Source organism: Lycium barbarum, chromosome 12, assembly GCF_019175385.1.
Source record: "Lycium barbarum isolate Lr01 chromosome 12, ASM1917538v2, whole genome shotgun sequence".
NCBI lineage: Eukaryota > Viridiplantae > Streptophyta > Magnoliopsida > Solanales > Solanaceae > Lycium > Lycium barbarum.
The window spans coordinates 34,329,167-34,345,949 of record NC_083348.1 but is presented as its reverse complement, the minus strand read 5'-3'; the positions used below and the strand labels follow the sequence as shown (position 1 = coordinate 34,345,949).

Genomic DNA, 16,783 nt, shown 5'->3' with positions numbered 1-16,783 from the left:
GTCAGTTTGAGAGAACTATTCAAGTGCTTAAGGATATATTGAGATCTTGTGTGATTGATTTTGGTGGTCATTGGGACCAGTTCTTACCATTGGCGGAGTTTGCGTACAACAACAATTATCGCTCGAGTATTAATATGGCACTATTTTAGGCTTTGTATGGTAGGAGACCTTGGGGTACTGACTTGTTGAAAGAGTCCTTAGACAAGGTAAAGTTGATCCAGGAAAACCTTATTGCGGGTCAGAGTAGGAGAAAGGAGTATGCGGACTGGAAGGTTTGTGATATGGAGTGTTGGTGATCAGGTCCTGTTGAAGGTTTGGCCATGCAGGGTGTGATGCGATTTCGGAAGAAAGGCAAGTTGAGCCCGAGGTTTATTGGCCCTTTTGAGATTTTTCATCGTGTTGGCGAGGTGGCTTATGAGTTGGCTTTGCCACAAGGCGTTGTAGGTGTTCATCCGGTATTCCATGTTTCCATGTTGAATAAGTACCATTCAAATGGATCTTATATCCAGGGGATTCGGTATTATTTGATCAGAATTTGTCCTTCAAGGAAAGCCGGTAGCAATCTTGGATAGGCAAGTGAGAAAGTTGAGGTCTAAGGATATTGTTTCAGTTAAGGTGCACTGGAAGCACCGTCTGGTTGAGGAGGCCACTTGGGTGACCGAGGCGGATTGGAGTAGATATCCTCAGTTGTTCAACTGTTCAGATACCCCTTTTCTCCATCATTCCCTTGTCACTCGAGGACGAGCAATTGCTTGATTGGTATCTGATGTAACGACTCATTTGGTGGTTTATCACTTTTGGACTCTTTTTCTCTAAAATACCTTTTTCGTAGTTTTAAAAGGTATTCTTGACTTGCGAAAGCTAGTGGCACGATGATTTAATTAGCGGGTACTTTTTCAAATATATTTATTTAATGTGTTAGAATAGTTTATTTAAAGGAATATGAGTTTCACACATATAAGGTACAAGTTGGTAAATAAAGTATTTGACGGATTGACTATATTTTATATAAATGGTTAAGTGAATAAGTAAATTGTAGAAATTATTGGGATAAGTTATTGGGCTTAGCCCACTTCTCATGACCCATATATCTTAGTGGCATAGGGTATCAAATAATACATTTACCTTTAGCAATAAAAATAAAAGAAGGGCAAAAATATTTGAGGCACTGCCCTAAGCATGTGTGTATGAGAGTGGAGTGAGAGAGGTGACTATTGCATTGCATTACATTCATCCACTCATATACTTGACTGATCATTTGGTGAACTATATTTGTCTGGGTTGATTTCATGATTCCTCTACACTTTACTTGTATATGATATGTGACCATACCTGTTTGCTCTATGCGCTACTTGTTGGTTTCCACTTCTCCATGCGTTATCTAATTATTGTCGGCCTGTGATACTTATCGATACTAGTGTTGTACTGATACGACTCTTGTTGCACTTTTTGTTGAGTGCAGACTACCATCTGGGTTCCAGTTCTACGCGTCGTGGCTGATACATGAGGGTGACATCCTTCGGCATTCAAGGTGAGCTACTTGGTCATCTGTGGCCCTGAAGGATCCTCTTTTATTTACTTCTATATTTGCATTCGACAGACAATGTAGCCATTGGGCACTTTCAGACTTGTATTCCAGAGCTTGAGGTAAGGGTTTTAGTGATCCCCTAGGAAAGGTTTTAAGCACCCTAGTATTAAGGATCTGTTGAAGACAGTTGACCTACGAGCTTCGATGTGTGATTATTTGCTTAAAGTATTTCCTTTCTTGCAAAATTGTCATACTTATCATAAATTCTATTTTTTTTGGAAAAAATGTCCCCTTTGAAAAAAAGGGTTTTTGGTTTAATATTCATATGAGGGTTCAACTCATTTCATTTCCGAACCAAGATACACTCGGGATTTCTCCCGCATAGAGTTGCTACTAGTTTGGAACAAATGATATAAGTTTAGTTCTTGTAAGTTTTATTACATATATAGGAAAATAGCGAAGTATATCTCTTTTTTTTATAGTATAAGTACATAGAAGAGTTTATCATGTCCATTTTTAGTTTATTGATGCTCAAATTGGGTCAACCATATTCCTACCAAAGCCAACTTGTTGGTCCAAGTATATCTCTTGTTTTGAGCCTTAAGTTTGGGCTTTTTGCCACAAAAGTCTTGTTTCCTCTCCAAAAACTTGCCAAGTTTAAACAAATTTAAAGAAAAGGGTCGTTATTGTTTTGAAGTTTTTGAATCATCAACCTCCATTTTTTACAAAAAGTTTAACCTTAGTTCTGCAAATACTCTTTGTAGTCCAAATAATCCTCAAGTCTATTCCTATTTCGATCCAATTTAACACTAAGGCCCAGGCAAAATCAGCTATTCAGTTCGATTTCAAATGGTCTAATGATGGGCTTAAGGCCCAAAAACTATTTTTTATCAGCCCGTTCTGTTTTTCCAGATTTCACAAAGGGCATAAGGCCCAAAAAATATGATTTGCATCTTAAAAGATCCACTTAACTTAATCATATTGTCAATTCTGATTTTTTATACTTGAAAAGGCTGGTAACAAAGTTAATTTACCAATTTTCATGCTTACACTTAACTAGGCGTGTTTCCTAAGTTTTTCCATACATAAGGGTTTCAATATGTACAAATATTGTTTACAATATACAACTAGTAAATAAATAATGTATAAAATCACACACACAAACACATATAGAAGAAGAGTTAGGCTGGTGGGCCTACCTAAGCCCACCAGTTGCCTATTTTTACCCATAGGTGGGCCTTCGACATATTTGCTTCCCTTACTCAGGTTCGGACTCGATCAAAGAAGGAAGGTTGGGCCTCAGGTTCAACAGGTTTCAAGAAGGAAGCAGCCCAAAGAGTTAATCTCATGCAACACGATGGGGAAAAGAAGAGTAATGAGTTAGAAAGTATCTAGGCCTTAAATGACTAAACTAATTAGAAATTAAGAGAGGATATCCACATAAATAGTACAGGTATAAATCAAATGCATTTTTACACTAAATGAAATAATCAACATAAAGAGTTCAGATAGGCCTATAAAGATATAACACGCAGGGGCAAGGCCTAAATGTCAGTAGCAACACGAATCAACTAAAAGATGGGGGAACAGGCCGATTTAAGTGACGACATAATAAATGAAAATAGGCATGGCCCGAAGCAATATTCACATTAACACATCTAAATCGAGGATTACTCCCGGACCTTATCGATATACACAATATACTCTCATGTTATACACAGAAGTATATACAGATCATGTATACCATGTACATTTCAAGTACATCAACATGAAAATAGCACAGAACATAGCAAAGGATAATAGTGCACTAGAAATATAGCATGTTGAGCATATATCAACTTACACATGAATCGGATCTGATGAATTTGATTCCAATTAGGCTTACAACTGTTCATGTCAATCTTCAATAACATGGATAAATATTCTATAGCCTAAAACCAAAATCAGTAGCACTTATATTGTTCTAGGATGAATACAACTATGGAAAATTTTCACAAAGATCATATCAATACAATTTATTCAATAATCTCAATCACAACATATGTACAATAGTTTAAATAAACATACATAGGCAACTTAAGACACCCCAGACCATCACTGATATGCCATGGACCATGGAAGACTTCAGACTGACAAGAGAAGACCAATAAAGGATGTCCAAAAAAGGAGACCAAGGCATGTTAACTCAATATCAAACAACTCAAGGAGGTGAACATGTTAAACAAGCATGTTAGATTCCTTAAGATGCTATTTCAAGTTCATTTTACATGTATGATTCTTTATAGTTAGTTTCAAAGAAACATATTGAACACCCTTGTCAAAAACCCTCACGAGTCATTAAGAGAGTAGGCAGTTAGATACTTAAGCAAATCAATGAACCCAATGTTCTCTAAGCATGCTGATAATGAGATTGTGTAAAGTTTAGGCATGTGAACACTTATAAACTGTGGCACCAGAAATCAAATAAACATTTATTGGAAGTCAAATACCTATATGCAACATCTAAACCCAAACTGAATTTGAATATAGCTGTGCTAAACAATTCAGCATACAACATTGACCTTCAGACCTTAATCTAAGACTGATAGTTCAAGACTAGGTTAAAACAAAACAATCAATGCTAATTGCAGATGTATATTAACAGTAAGGAGACTACTTAAGTTCACACAGGGGGTTATACTCTCATTCAAACATAAAAGACTAACCCAAAATGACACATCTAACATTGATTAAGTAAACATGATGTTCCATATCTCCTATGCTTAACAAATCATTATAGAGATCCAGATTCTAATTCCAACATTAAACACTAATCATCTTAGGTTGAAAACAAATAACATGATAATCATTAATTTAAACATATAAACATTTGAGCATCATTCCCAACTAGATAAACAAAAGCTATGAATTGAACTCAAAAGCATGCTTATGAACTAAATCACAATTGATAGGAAGCATGAACAAAAGGCTAACAACAACACCATAACTAACTATTGTTTAATATCAACAAAACAGAGCAAAATATTGACCAAACATGCTAAAAAATAAATCATTAATAGCAAGAATAAACAACAGGCTTAAAACATAACTAAGCTAATGCCTAATATCAACTGAATAGATTAAGACTAAAAGAAACTTAAATGGATAAAATATTACCTTTTCTGAGTGCATCCCTTGTCGAAAACAGATTTGGAGATCCTTTTGCTCCTCAAATCCCAAACTCAGTCACAATCAAAAGAAAACAAAGATTTTAAACATAAACTAACAAAGATTTAAAACTTAAACTAACTCAAATATTTAAAGGTTTCAGCTAGAATATGCTAAATGCCTAGGTAATTAGAGTTTATGTGTGAATATGAATAATATTCGGTGTTCGAGTCCTTGTCAAATGCAAATTGGGTGTTCTATTTGTAGAACCCCAAAAAATCAAAACACTAGCTCATACTCGATGTGGTTTTTTTTGCAATTCTCAGAATTTCTTCTCTCAATACCACATTTAACGGCTATGATTTAAGTAGATAAACATATCAAGGGCTGGATTTGACTCAACTTTGGTCAATCCGTTGGTTTCTTGGTGAGCCAATGAGAGTCCTTGATTCAAAATATAGGTTAAGACAAATCCAATTAAGGGATTCGTCCTTGTTTGACCATGAATCGGAGAAAAAGTAAGAGAAAAGAAAGGTTATACCTTGTTTAGTTGATGCGGGCGGAGAGAGAGAGAGAGAGAGAGGCAAGCATTAATTGCTTTGCTCGATCCGACTATATCAGACCTGGAAAAGGTGTTATCCACTTGTAAATTTGCCGAAAATAGCAAGAATGATGCAAGAGAGACACAATTTCCTCGAGGCGGCGCTAGGGTTTTCTCGAAACCCTGGCCGATGAAGAATGAAATGGCCAAAGGGGAGTTCGGTTATAAGACAAATTCTTATATATTTTTGTGACTTGGGCTGGGTCTGGTCCAAAATGAACTGGGCTCGGCAAAAAAAAGAAGGGTGGCCCTATTATCGCATATACACGAGTATACACGATATACATATATATGCATATATATCGGTGTGTATATGCGTGTATATATATAGGCAGGGTCTAATCACTGATTTAATAAATGCCACAATTAAGAAAAATAATTAAGTTATCCCTCTAATTATGACCAAATACAATCAATTAATCAAACTAATAAGTACGGTTAATTATGTAAAGACTTAATCTTGCAATTAGGACCTTAATTGACTTGAAACCATGAGATTGGTTTTTTCAATCATGGCCTCATGTAATCTAATCAACCAATTAAAGACTAAATTTGCAAAAAATGACCTCAATTGATTTAAACCATGAAGTTGTTATTTCCACTAAGGCCATAATTAACCAACAATCAATTATTCAATTGTAGCCGCAATTAGTCGCATTGTAAACAAATTTTCAAATATAGCCATAATTAAGCATTTAATTAATTATGAATAATTCAAAAATTGCACAAATGCAAATTGATTATGCAAGGTTAAAATTTGAGAGGTAAAAATAATTATTTATTTAATTAATCAAATTTCTTGAATTAAACGTAGTAAAATACTTGTTAATTAGACCTTCAATAATTTTAACAACTAATTATATTATTTGTTTTAAATTATTTTTGATTAAGCTTGGCAAATGCTTCATCTTAATTATAAAAAGTATGTAAATTATTTTCCAAATGATTTAAAATATATATTGGGATTTATTTTGCCAAATGAAATGGAAATATTATCGAAACAATTTTGTAAAAATAATTTTGACTTATAAAAATACATATTTCACTCTGTTTGATATCCAAGAATTCTGGATAATTAAAATAGAATTATGGGAGGTCAAAAATCAGGTGTCAACAATTTCCCATTAGGTGTTCGGGGATGGAGGGACCATCCCTGAGCAATAAAATTAGACAAACCTTGATTTTTGACTGATTCATTTCAAACTATCTCTCTTTTTTTATGTGATTTTCAAATCTATGGCCGAGGCCTGGTTGCTGGTTTTCCTACATATCTCAGGTTACATGAGAATTCAGGTCACTTATAGTTTGACTAACTTAGACTTCTAAATGCGAATTTAAGCAAATCTCATATCACTCGGTCGTCAAACCTGAGAAGTCCGGAGTGATTGGTTGGAGTTTGACTGACTCTCTGGTATTGAGTCTGCCTACATATCCCTAGTCTTTGGGAATCAAGTCACTAATAGTTCGACTCGATAGGAGGAAAAGGGTATCCCTTATGTGGGAATGCCTTTGTGCGTGCCGGTGTGTGCCTGACCGGTTGTACGAAAGTTAAAAAGAAAGCAAGCAAAGCATGTAAAACAGTTTGTGTGGCTGAGCATGGGTTGGAGCGATCTTCCAAATCCTGTCCGGAGAGCTTGACTCTTATGCACACCCTATCTAGACTGGTTGGGTAAGAAAAGTTCCACGTTTACTCCGCATGCGTCCGGATTTGGTGACTGCCAATCTGTTTTCGTCTGCTGGGTAACGCCGTGATTGATTTTGAAAGTGAATGTTGCACTCGAGTGACCGGATTTACATCGTTTCGACCTTTGGCCTGAAAACTGCGGTCGCCTGACTGGATTTACATCGCTTTGACCTTTGAAACGAAGATTGTGGTCTTCCGACAGGATTTACATCGCTTTGACCTCATTTGATTATTGTTTGTAGGAATGGCCCTCACGGAAGCTTGTATGAATGAATGGCCCTCACGCCAATGTTTGAATGAATGGCCCTCGCGGCAATGTTTGTATGAATGTACCTCTTGGCATGTTTGTATGAATGACCCTCTTGGCATGTTTGTATAAAAATTATTTTATTTTACAACTGTTAATTATAAATATCGATTACTTTTCTTGATTTAAATGATTTTGTTAGCTCAAACAAAATTAAATTTGAAAATTAATATTTTGATTTAAAGGTGAAGTTGAAATTATGTTTGACATGAATTTTACTTGGAGAAAAAGTTGGACTTTTATAAATGAACCACTACTTCATTCCGATACTCAAACAAAAGTTTTAGCTTGATAATTTTTCATTTATAAGTGAAGTTGAAAAAATAAATAAATTTATAAAATAAATAATAATTTGCAAATAATAATGTGTGTCTAAATGCTTGTTAACTCAAGCAAAGGAAGTATACATATGATAAAATTCAACATTTCATAATAATAATATAAGATAAACATGCAACACACGTTCAAAGAGACTAGTTTATATATATATATACACACACACACACATATATATATATATATATATATATATATAATGTATGTATGGGATATGGGAAAGGTGACGGTGTTATATACGCACTACCACTTGATCAGCTAGTCATATGATGATACAATGATGATGATGATGATGATGCCCACAGAGGCCGACATGGATGGGATACCTCATGCATACATACACAATATCTATGCATATCGTTGACTCTCATAAGCAGTTCAGATGTACAAGTTACATTTGTTTACTCTATATTTTTCTGATGTCTCTCTCTCTCTCTCTCTCTCTCTCTCTCTCTCTTATGTTACTCTCATGCCTAACATACTCAGTACTTTGTCCGTACTGACTTCCTTTTTATTTGTGGACGCTGCGTTCATGCCCGCAGGTAGACAGGGAGACAGATCAGGCCCTTAGGTTGTCTTCTCGGCGCTTGTACAGGAGCACTCCACTTATTCCGGAGCTGCAGTCTACTTTGGTATGATTCTTCTGTGTACATATGGGCATGGTGGGGTCTTGTCCCGTCCTTATTATTATATGTACTAGTAGAGGCTCGTAGACAGATATGCACAGCTAGATGCTTATGGTCTTCTCGGTCCATATTTTCTTGTTGTATTATTATTCCGACAGTCTTGTCGACTGGTATACTTGGGGTTAGTTGATTTCATTTTTACATGTATATATATCTTGTGGGTTTAAGTCCCTTTCAGCTTATGATATCTCTTAGTTAGTACTATGGCCAACTCAGGTATGATTATGGGATGCATGTATGCCTTGGGGTGCTCGGTAGGATAACTTCGGGCGCCGGTCATGGTCCTCAGGCTGGGTCATGAAAAATTTGGTATCAGAGTAGTTTGTCCTAGGGCTGTCTACAACCTGTGTCTAGCAGAGTCTTGTTTATGGTGTGCAGTGCACCACACTTATAAACAAGAGACTGCAGGACATTTAGGAAGATTTCCTTTCATTCTTATCTTAGATTGTGTGGTAGAGCCATGTTAAGAGGATTCCCTTTTCCTAACTATGTGTTATGATTTCAGTAATGCCCGTGACGAGGAAAGCTTCAGTAGCACAGAAGGGCAAGTCAGTGGTTGGCAGGAGTACTTGTCGGGTACCACCTCTAGAGGTTGAGGAGGGCGAGCCCAGAATGAAGTTCCATCTAAGACCTCTCATACTCCAACCGCTCCAAAGGAGCATAGAGCAGCGTCAACCCCAGCTCCAGCACCCATAATTCCTCCACCTGATGCCTCAGGCTAGGTGATGTGAGAGGCTATTCAGTTGTTGACTCAGTTAGTAACCGCTCAGGCCCAGCGTCAGGGTACGGGTCAAGGTGACAGGGCAGTTAGTGCCAGGATTTGAGATTTTCTTAATTAGGACCCTCCAGAACTCTTTAGGTCAAAACCAGATGAGGACCTGCAGAACTTTATAGATGAGATGTTAAGGATGTTGAGGGTGATGCATGCTTCAGATAGTGAGTCAGTAAAGTTGGCTTCTTATAGATTACGGGATGTTGTTATTCATTGGTATGAAACTTAGGTGTCTTCTCGAGGAATTAATGCACCCCCACCAGTGTGGCAGGAGTTCATAGATGCCTTTCTTCGGCATTATTTTCCTCAAGAGATTCGACGGGCCTGAGCTGATAAGTTCCTAAACCTTAGAAAGGGGAGCATGAGTGTTCTGGAGTATAGTCTTTGTTTAAATTCAATGGCTAGGTATGCCCCATCTGCTGTAGCAGAGATGGAGGATTGTGTTTATCGATTTGTGAGTGGATTAGGGCCACACTTGATTGATGACTGCATGATGGCTTCTCTTCATATAGGTATGGACATTTCACATCCAAGCGCACACTTAGAATCTTAAGGAGCGTAGGTAGTAGCGGAGAGTTGAGTGTGAGCATGATGGAGGTCAGTGTAAGAGAGCCAGATCTTCAAGATTTGCTAGTGAGTTTAGAGGTGGTCAGAGGCAGTAGTTCTCTAGGTGTTCAGCCTATGTAGCGGCTAGTGCACCGTCACAGTTTCTAGGACACAAGTTTGATAGACCCACTCATTTTGAGCCGGGCTAGAATTCCAAGACTTTCAGCTCCCAGTTCAAGAGTAGTTCTAGTCAGATGAAGCCATCTCTACCGCGATGTACCCAGTGAAGTAAGTTACATGCGGGGCAGTGTCATTTAGGTTTAGATGTTTGTTATGCCTGAGGTCGGCCAAGCCACATTATGTGAGTTTGTCCCTTGAGAGGTGGTGGAGGTATAGTTCAGCCGACAAGGTATGCAGCTGGATCTTCGACATCTGTACGCCCTCCTGGGCAGGTTTCTCAGACACCAGCCGGTCATGGTAGAGGCAGAGGTAGAGTTTCCATTCCGAGCGGTCCTCAGAACCGCATTTATGCATTGGCTGGTCGACAGGATCTTAAGTCTTCACCTGATGTTGTTACAGGTATACTATCAGTATCTTCTTATAATGTATATGCATTGATAGATCTAGGTTATATATTTTCATATGTTACTCTTTTTATTTCTAGCCAGTTTGGGGTGAAACCCGAGTCAATTAAACCTTTTAAGGTGTCTACACCTGTTGGTGATCCAGTAATAGCTAGACGGGTATACAAGAATTATGTAATTATAGTTTATAATCATCATACAGTAGAGGATTTGATTGAGTTAGATATGGTAGATGATACGCTGAAATTACACCTATTAAATGATGTAAAGTGGACGATGTCAAATATAGTAACCCAACTAGGTTGAGGTCGAATCCTACAGGGAATGTGGTGTGAAAAGGTTACTAAAATCGTAAAATAGTTTTTTTAGATCTAATTTCGGATTCTGTTGGTTTTGTAGAAGATTGGTTGTTCTATGACTAATGGCTTTCGATTATAAAATATATGTCCCCCCTTTAGATAAGTGTATACTATGGTGACTGATCATGATTGTCACACCCCAACCTTACTAGGGTGTGATGGGCACCCGACCCCATATTCGGAGCCGAGAGAACCCGCTGACTCTTATTACATACTTAATCTCTTTAGATTCTTACATCAATAAGAAATGAAAACATAGTTAAGCCTCCAGAATCTTTCTTTCGTTGTTCTCAAGTCAAACAAAATCTGTGGTCATGTGGAGTCTGTAACATAAATATAAATAAACATCGGCTGGTGAAGCCGCTTTCAAGACTGACATACTACACCCACGACTCTGTCTGTAAAGTCTCTAACTTCGAACAAGACATCATAGCATAGTACTCTGACCCGGCAACACTCCAGAGCAAATGGACCTTGCCAACTCCGCTGGAACATCTTCTATAATAGCTTCTACTCATCTGGGTGTACCTGCGCGGCATGAAACGCAGCCCCCGAAGAAAGGGGGGTCAGTACGAGCAATGTACTGAGTATGTAAGGCATGAATAGTAACATAGTGAGGGATATAAATATGAACAATAACATAATGGAAATATAGAGCATATCATGAGGTAAAAGAGTAACCTGTACATCTGAGTGCCTCTTAGGGCGGATGCCATGCATGCTTAGCTTTCTTTGAAAAACATTTCTTGTTCATATATATAGCAAAATAGAACATATCATAGCGCCGAACAACGTCGGCTCCCCCACATATGTCCCGCGTCTGGGCATCCCGCTTCCGGGATGATAAGTTATGCCAACTGACCAGGTGGCAATGCGTTTATAGCGCAACATATGTCCATTTTTCCCCATATTCCCCATATGCATATACATATATCATATACATATATCATATAAGCAGCATGCATGAGAGCCCAAAGAATGTTATGTCTCTATCGGAGTGACGTAAGGTCGGTAACCTCCGAATATATTATGGAATAACCATGGTCGCTTTGTCTTACCTTGAAGGAACGATGATTATAAGATGAGACTAGCAACAAATAACAGCGTTAAGAGAACATGGAATAAGATCATAAGTCTCTTAAGGCGTCGCTTCATATACATATGCACATAGAAATATTTTCAAGACTCGATGGGTACGTACATAAACCGACACCTGAAGGCTCAGAAACAAGTTTCGGGTCAATCCTGCTTAGTATAAGGAAGTTATGAGCGTTTGAAGTACAGAACATTCTACGAACATTTCAGAAGCCATTTTTGGAAACTCAAGGCAATAATCGTACCAAGTACCTTTAAACATGAAATCAGTCTTATCATAGCCATCATAGAAATATTCTCATCCTCGACATCATCAATGTCATTGTAAAACATATCCATCGTTATTGTCATAAGATCTTACAAAATCATAAACCTCTGTTTTGGTAGAATACGGACACTTTGGAAAAACATTTACGAGTTATCGGGAAGAGAATCATGCCTCGGAATCATAAACATCTAACTTTTGAAAACAAGGAGAATATGGAAGCAATTATGAAATCATAGCATCAGAATCATGCCTTGAAAGAAAGGGACGAGCCTTAACATACCTGTTCCACGTCCTATTAGCTACGCTTAATTGTCCAAGCTCGCTATCGCTAGTTTACATTCAAGAAGATTGACGCAATCATTAGAATCATCATCATATACTTGTCTTAATCCTTCAAATGACTTTATTTATAATCTGCCGAAATATCGGTAGCATCTCCCCTGTAAATACACCATCCCCGAGAATCTAACTCGGCCAATTTATCAATCAACAATCCGAGAATTCAACTCGGCCAAACTATCAACAACAGTACCAACAATCATACCAACAACATCAACAATCAATTCAAGACGCATTCTAACATTAACAACCTTTGTCATACAATTCAACGGCATTTCATTTATATTCAATTCAATTCACATAGCATTCCAAACGACTCAATCAACATACTACTTCACCCGAAACCTTCCAAATTCAACAAGAACCATAACAACCTATTTCCTTCTTTCAAATTCAATCACAACAACCCAACTTACAATCTTCCAAACACATGTCTCACTTCCAAATTCATGAATTATATTTACAACCTACACATTAGCAACTCTATTCTTATAATTATAAGAAACCATACTAATATCACATTAACTTCTTCAATAATCCACAAACGATTACAACTTCATTTCAAACCATTAAATCCTCATTTTCATCATGGAATCCACATCTATAACAATCACAACACTAAATAAAATTAATTCATCATATCTACACAATCACCACCTCCATTCGGCCACATCATACATATACATATTTCATGAATTTCATCTATTTCCACATACTTCAACACTTACAAATCATCTATAACACATGAAAAGAAGATTGAGCACATACCTTCTTCATCCAACCTCTTAGCTTAGCTAGGGTTTGTAACTTGCAAGAATGGATGTTCCGCTTGCTCCAATAACTACTCTACGTTAAAGAAAACGTTCCAATTGGTTGGAATACTAGAAGGAATTAATTTTTCCTTGATCATTCTCCATGGTTCATGTTCGGCCACCATGGCTGAACACCCCCTTCTTTTTTTTTTTTCTTTCTCTCCAACTTCCTAAATTAGAATTAATGAATGAAGTGGTCCTCTCTCATATATATATTTAGCTCCTTCCAATGCCAAGTGGACACATGCCCTCTTCTCCATTTTTCTTGAACTTTCTTAAAAATAAACAAGAAGACCACTTGGCTTGTTACATAAGCTTGGTCCATATATATATATTTATAATTAGCCCCCATTTAATAAAATATTGCATGTGCCACACGGCTAACATGGCCCCTCCAAGAACTTTCTCGAATATTTTGTGAAATTTCCATTTTGCCCCTAGCCTTCCGCAATATTACCATGAGCCATTTTGTGAATTTCCCTTTTTACCCTTAACCTTTCTCAATATTTTCATACTAATAAACAACTTGAATATTAAAATAATTTTGGAACATAGTCTTGCCCTTAACCTACCACGACCACCTTGAAATATCCGAATGTATAAAATACGGGGTATAACAATGATATACTTTTGATGGATCGTTGTTGGAGTGCACTTAACCTCTACTAGAATCCCTAATGTTTCCCAACTGTTAAAGATTATTTCTCTTATGATTTTCCCAAATATAACATAGTGTATATAAAGAACGGTTAACTATGCCAAGTAATTACTTCTTATTCCTAAGTGAATTTATTAAACAAGATCTAGAGCCTTGAGTTCTTGTTATCTATTCTTACCAAACCCTAAGTACTCTCCCAAGTCACATAAAGTTTATGACTTTAATCAATGTTTGCAACCATTAATTATGAATGGAAAATGAAGAATAAATAAACCCTAACAATCCATTATACGTATATCAATCTCAATTCCCAATCACACAACACCCATTCTAGGGTTCACAGCCTTATTAATTGATTTAGCTACTCATATTGAAGGAAGAACAAGAAGAGATAATTGAAATCATAATGCTTACTATTAATTGAATGGAATTGAAAGAAAGTAACTTGCAATTGTTTTGTTCTCCCCGAAAAGCTTCCAAAAAGTATAGAGTATTCAATGCTAAGGAATAAAACTGAAACCTGATGTATAATCATCTAAACAAACCCTACAATGGGTATTTATAGTGGGCCAATTCGCTCCAAAGAAAAAAATAACATCTCTGGCCTGAAGAAACTTTTCACGGATTGTGAAAATGTTTATGCTCTCTGTGAAATCGATATTATTCTGGCCTCAGGATCATTTTGACTCTCCTTTTGACGAACCGTAAAATATTTTACGGTCCGTGGAAAATGGCCGTGAATTTCCTTCTTCCAACATGAATCACTAGAACTGTTCCACGGTCAGTTTCACGGTCTGTGGTTCTTCTCGTGGAATGGCTGCTTCAGTTTTTTCCACAATGAGTTGCCTTTTGGACCTCTTTATACTAAATTTTCCCACTTCAGCCTTTTAGGCCCTTAAATACCTGAAACATGATAAAAACACGTAAAAATGACACTAACATGTTTGAAAAACAAGTAAAACTCTTTGTTAACATCATCAAATGTGTCACAATTATGCGGCACATGAACACACCAACTTAAAGTCTTTGGTGTGCTCAAGCAAGTCACACAACACAAACGACTCAACTAATGCTTAAACACAACAAAATAACAATGTCTGCAATGGTTTTAATTCTGAACTACAGGCATGCATGTTATTCACTGTTAACCACCCCTTTTTTATGAACAAGTATACGACACAATTTTCAAGAATGCTAAAACTCACAATGAAGCTTAGATCTTTGACATCACATTATCAGACATATCAATGCACACACAAACGTCGCTTTGGATAGTTGTTCACATTTTGCCTTATTAACCTTTAGGCCCTCACACAGATAAAAGAATGTCCCACACACATATATACAAAGAACTGGGATGAAGATGAACGAGAAGAGAAACACTCACACTCACAAAGACGTTCATACACTACAACTGCACATACCGTAATTTCTAGTTGTGATCACACTAGAACTTGTTCTCGGCTTGTAATGTAGGCTTAGGGACGGGTAGCATAATTAATTAGGTATTAGTGACTTACCCTCCTTGAAAACTACACTTTTCTTTCACTTTTCTTCGCCTCTTCTGCATTTTTTTTTCAAATCTTCGTCCTCGATGTGGTATGCTACAAATGAAACTTAACTCTCTTTTTGTGTTGCAAATTTCTGTTTTTTTTCTTTTATAATTATTTACAGCAACCACATCAAATCTTAGCAAGATAACTCACGCCACCACCAACTTAGGCTTTTAGCCTCTACTTCACACTTGTATCACCCCCAACCTAGGTGTTTCGCCTCTTTTCTCTAATAGTGTCAAGAAGGGAACGAGTGCAAAGATGTAATTAGTTCAAAACAGGTACGGGTTTGTTAACGGCTGGACAAGAAAAAAGTCAAAGGCTCAAAGAGGGGAAACTAGGGATTATTTACATCACAGGGTAAGGCTTATAAGGCAATAGTGACTGATTTATAGAAAGAAAGCCTATGATCACTTCACAACCAAACAACCCTAAGTATCCGAGCATGAAAAACCGGGCAAGTTCTAGATTACACGTGCAGAGTATTAACACAACTAATTACTGACACACAAAATGGCATAAGGGTCTTTAGCTCGTATAAATACAACCTATTCATGATTGTTTATCATCCACAATACCCCAATAACCAATGATGTCATTGAATGAATCAATCATGTCAATCATTAGCGGTTCCTAAACATGCATCAAAAATTTCGAAGGGTTCAAAATTTTTATTTAAACACACAAAACATGTCATAAGTCAAAAAAACATCACCACCATACAATTCATTACTACTCTACTCCATTTAAACAACAACCTAAACATGACAGTTACATCAAAAATAAACCCCTCGGGAAAGGAACTCTGGCAAAGAAAAGCCTAGGGGTTCCTAAACACATATATACAAATACATACACAATAAACTTCCAATTATCCCCACCCCCAATTGAAAAATCATGCATTTTCCCCAATGTATAAAATATATAAAGTACAAAGGGTAGGAGCTCCCTGGGGCGCCCCAGGCGCTGGTGTCTGAAGTCATCTCTTGAGGCCTGTCAGCCTCAGTAACTGGAATATCTGTAGGCTTGCCAGCCTCTGGAGTAGAAACACTAATGGTAGTGCCTAAAACAACAGCCGTGTCAGGCTCAACAATAGCAGTCTCTGTAAGTACCTCCTCAGTTTGTGGAACCTCAGTGCTAAGTGGTGGCTCGACGGCTGGTATTGAACTAGAAGAAACATATGTACCCTGTGCATCCGCACGGGATATCTTTATGGCCAACTTCATCTGTCGCTCCTCCTCCTTCTTATCTTTTGGAGCTAAAAGTGCCACGAGATCCTCTAGGGCATACCTCACGAACGTTGCCTCAGAATCATCATCATCCTCTTCCTCAGTTCTCTTGCTCTTGCCCTTCCTTCGAGATGGGGAGTCATCCCCCAGGAACATTGTAATCGGAATAGCTGCTAATAAATCAACCTGTGGAGCTAGAAGAGGGTACACCGGTGCAACATCTGCTGAAACCTGCAGTTCTACCATATCTGCCCTTAACTGACTCAGCTCAGTCTGAAG

At 37.4% G+C, this 16,783-nt stretch overlaps 1 long non-coding RNA gene across 1 annotated transcript; it reads right to left on the bottom strand.

Annotated features, from left to right (window-relative positions):
- Positions 1 to 2,593: 2,593 nt before the first annotated feature.
- On the bottom strand, positions 2,594 to 5,415 carry LOC132623338 (uncharacterized). The gene is made up of 2 exons (XR_009576204.1): positions 5,217 to 5,415; positions 2,594 to 4,748 (listed from the first exon to the last, which is right to left on the bottom strand). It is a non-coding gene; the product is annotated as an uncharacterized LOC132623338 (long non-coding RNA).
- Between the last annotated feature and the right edge of the window lie 11,368 nt (positions 5,416 to 16,783).